The following is a 4,931-nucleotide window of genomic DNA, read 5'->3' on the forward strand; positions in this document are numbered from 1 at the left end:
CTCATGTGTGATTGGGGATTAATACATGTTTTAATCGCTTAATATCTAACTCTCTAATACCTCAAATACTAGCATGTTACTATATGAAATATCAGGTTTTATGAAGACCACTTGCTTGAACAAATAGCACATACACTACAGGTCCGAGTAGGCCTCTTGTGACTATTAACGTACTACTTTTGCTTAAGTAATTGATGCGTTGAATCTTATGTTGCACTCAGATAAAGATATAACATATTGCAATGAATACATTTTAGAAAATCTTAAAAATAAATGATAAACTAACGTAGCCTTAATGCAGTCCATTGATTTGTTGTAGATTCTATTCTAAATTGCGTCTAATATCAGCTAAGTGGATTCGCAAATATTAAAGTTATGCTTCTTTAATAAAAGTATCTTCACAACTTGTATAATCATCCCTTTAAATTAGATTGTAGTTTTCAATATTCTAAAGGATTATGTATTCGAAATTAGCTTTTGATTTGAATGTATCCAGATAGTCTATATTGATATATTGGCAAAGTGTGTAACGTCCATTTAATGGACTCTGAATTAACTACTGACAATGTAAATTCTTCAGTTATTTTACTTTTTCAGACGTTTAACCCCTATTCATGATATGAAACGAACGTAAACGCTCACAGTCCATGGAATAACACTCAGTGAAGTCATTATCGGTATTTAGCAAATTTTGCGCGTTTTCAGAATTAATGTTTATTACATATTTAGTGAATTACAAGCATTACATTTCCGGTATGACGTCATTTAGCTAAAGTTTTGCACGGATTTTGGAGTTTATGTAAGTCAAAAAGTATCTTTAACGAATTACAAGCATGAACATAAAGCTATATGAAAATTCTTGTTTCTGTGCAAGATTGCAATTGTTTCACTGAGTAAGGTTTTAATAAACTGGTTGCTTTTCACAAGTATATTTTCTTTTCTGTAAACGTGGTGAAATAAATTTCTATCTTACATTGAAACAAAAATTGAAACAATTATTCCTAGTGACATCATTTTAATCGAGAAAACATATCCTTTTAAAAGATATGAACATTCACGAAAGTTAAATATGTATGATTGAACACCACAAATCAAAGCTTGACATTTAAAATATTCATTTTGCAACACTATATGGTTTAAAAATGGTTAACATATACAAACCATATACCGATCCTAACGTGTTGAATGTTTCTCTTTATCCATTGTATTCAATTCCATTTAAGTATGACCGACAAATTATATATGTTTTTTTTAGGTCTTGGTTGTGTATCTAAACACATTTAATGTAACTCGCATAGATCAAGTCTTATTTTTTTACGATTTGGGCCAATATGCACGTACATAATAATTTAACATATTATGTATGTGTCAGTAAATATATCATTTGCAAATGACTTAATCTGGGACTTTAGTTCTGGTATTTAATTTTGGTACACAATAATTAATTTACATTTTATAATAACTGAATGCTGACTAACAATAAACTGTGTGGCTGTGTCATTTCATGTGCGACTGATAGTGGTGTACATAACTTAATTACACCCAATGATGCCACTGCTTGATTTATAATGATAACGCGGTCTGTTTACATCATATAATAAATAATTAATGAACTTAGCATGCTTCCATTTGAAATACTATCAGGAAAATAGTTGTTTGCAGTCAACACTTCAGTTTAAATTACGCTGTCGTAAAGAGTATATCTATACATGTTTCTGATGATGGCTTCTGCCATTGCAAACACGTTTAGTATCTCTATTGTGACTTCTGACTGGGCCATGTACGTCATTTATGAATTTTCAACATCCACATATTGACCTGCACTTGCTTTATGTCCTGACAATCCATTCTATGAACTTGGTAGTGTAACTACTATCACCGATTCTTATTTACAGTTTAACCTATTTTTTATTACTTTTGAAATTACGAACAAGACCGATTGTTCGTTTTGCATCATTAGTTCTAGTAAACAATCAACGCATGCATTATTTGAAAAAAAAATATGACATTTTAAATATGTAAGACTATACTTTATTATCACTCTTCATTTCCGTGTTCGAATGTATACTGTGTTGTAGACCGTGGTCTACCAACCACTGATCGACCATGGACCGACTGACCTACTATAATATAACTACTTATACTAAGTGAAACATTGCAGAATGTCAACCATGATCACATTACATATGTCCATAAAAAAACAATATACTACGTGCATGACAAAAAATAAATTAAACTTAAACAATGTGAAATTAGCAATATATGCACTAATTGCAGTAATGGATTGAACCCAGAGAGGCTTATTTGAACACATATGAAATAATTTTGTTATGAAATACTTTAATGAGCTCCAGAACTTTACAACTATTAAATGAATTATCATTTACTTTATAATGTTGATTGGTTTATTATTAAATACAATGCTATGACACAATATCCCAAAATAAGTCATAAAAGCGTATAACGACTGTGCCATTTGTACACGAAAAGGCAGTATTGATTTTTAGAATATTTAGGGTGAAAGTTATTTGTTGTATCAAATTCTAAATTCTATCATTAGACATGTTGCTTACTTAATACTTATGTGAACAACTATAGAAACAAGCTCAGTAGCCAAAAGTTTACACATAACTTGTGTTTAATGCGGAGATTCTACAGTATCTTCATTTCAATGTTTCTTTTACAGTGATGACACAAATACATCAACATCATACTGAAGATTAGCGATATCAGATGTTTAAATGTTGCAATTTTTTTAATCGATTAGTTAGTTTACATTTTAAAAGTAGATCTGCAGTAAATGATGTTTATTCTGTTTATATACACGCAGACTTCTCATACGAACGTATATACTGTTGTTTAAAGCTCCAAGAACTAAAACCATTGCGTGACGAAAAATAAATATGTTATATTGTACGATATTTTATTTGGTAATATGTCAGAAATGAGTATCTTATACAAGGGTATGAGTATGCATGCATTAGCTAACATCGTGTCTTCAGTATAATCATAGAATTGATCCCTGTGGCCAAGTGTGACTGTAACAGTGTTGAGAATCAGATAAGCAATGAAGAGGCAAAGACAGTGCTTTAGAATAATATATATTGAATATTTTCTTTCATCACGGATGCTTTTTGTCCCCAGTTGTATTATCTATTGAAATTTTTATTTACATGTGCAACTCAGCTGGTTGCAGTTGGATAGTAGTATTCTGTTGAAGTATGGTTTTAAATAAAGTTTTATACTCAACTATTCTTCTGCGGCCGACTGTATAACAATTGGATAAATTGTAAAGAAGTCATCTTCGTCCATTTTGTGCATTAAAATGATTTGATTGGTCAACAAATCAATACATTTATAGTGACCAGTCAGTATGCGTTTATTGTAATGTTGACCAACAACGGATTAATCTGATTTATACAATTATTGCTGCGTGTTTAATTACTAAATGATAAGAAGGCTACACGTATATGTTGCCCTATCAATTTTAGCCAATCGTATGACCATAGTGTGAAACAAATATTTTTTCTACTGGGAAACATTTGTTGTTATGCTATAAGCAAACATACTTTTATCTGTGTAGCATGTGTGGTAATATAATGATTAATTTGTCGATATATACTTTATCGTTTCTGAATTTAGTACTAAGGAATGATAAAAAACATCCATAACAGAACTCGGTAGTTTGTAAAAGAGTTGGTTATGATATACCTAAAATACACTTACTCACATCTGAAATGCAAAAAAAAAACATATTCATACTAGGAGAATAGTCAAATAAAAAATATAATTAGAACACGAAACAAGATAACTACTAAGACCAGCAATAGCAAAATAACCGCGGGGTTATCAAGTTAACTACAAACGAACCCGGTTAGGCAACAAATCTCAATGCGCTCACAACAGCGACCCCTTACAGAGAATTATAGGGAAATAATGACGTCAGAGCTCGCAGGGCAATTATCGGAATATTATAAATACTTAAATGCTCATGATACATTAATCATGGGTTTTAGTTTGCAGTTAATAAAATTATATCTATATTAGAATACAATTTAAATTAAGAACTAGAACGATATTTCTTAATTGATAACCAACACATGTCACATTTGTAAAAGAATCAGAGATACGTTATGACGACGTGTGTGAGGAAGCCGCAACGATTCAAGTTTACCATTTCTCTGAAGGTTTGCAAGAGGAAGTAGAGTAAACTTTAACCATTACTAAGAACGGTCCGCGAATTGTTCATTTATTTAAAAGTATGGCAAAATCATAAGGCTGGATTATTCGATTTGAAGGGTATAATATCTTTAGGAGTAAACAATCATTTTTCAGAATTTACATATGGGATCAGAATTAATCCTCATTTCATGAGGGTAACCATCACAACAATTTGAACAGAGTCAGAAATAACACAGCTTTTTTCAGCGGTGCATTCCTGAGGCTGATAGAAAAAGGTCAGCTATTGCAAAACACATTTTCTATAGGAATGTAGAAACACAATTAATCAAGCTTTATGCGGATTTCTTACCGGAGTGTACTATTTCGCTGCGCCTGTACGATAGTGCGATACTGTTACTAATGTTTGGAAATAAATAGACAGTAGACAATATAATTTTGCGTTTAATGTCATAACGTCGCATTTGCGTTTGCAGTTATGTCGTTGAAGTTATCTTAATTATACTCAGAGTGTAGTATATTCGCTGTGGTAATATTATACTACCTGGTGTTTCCCAGCCAGAGAAGCCTCTATGATAGCAGTTTATGTTTGCGATGCAATGTATTAAGACCTATATTAAATGTATAGTAAAACTCTGTGGTTTGTTGATTCTCTTTGGTACCAAGATATTACATCTGGCGACGAGGATAAAACTTTCAAAATTAATATACTGGATTTTAATTTTGAGATGAATAACCTTTAAATTACTATC

This window comes from Mya arenaria, chromosome 17 (genome assembly GCF_026914265.1).
Source record: "Mya arenaria isolate MELC-2E11 chromosome 17, ASM2691426v1".
In the NCBI taxonomy this organism is placed as follows: Eukaryota; Metazoa; Mollusca; class Bivalvia; order Myida; family Myidae; genus Mya; species Mya arenaria.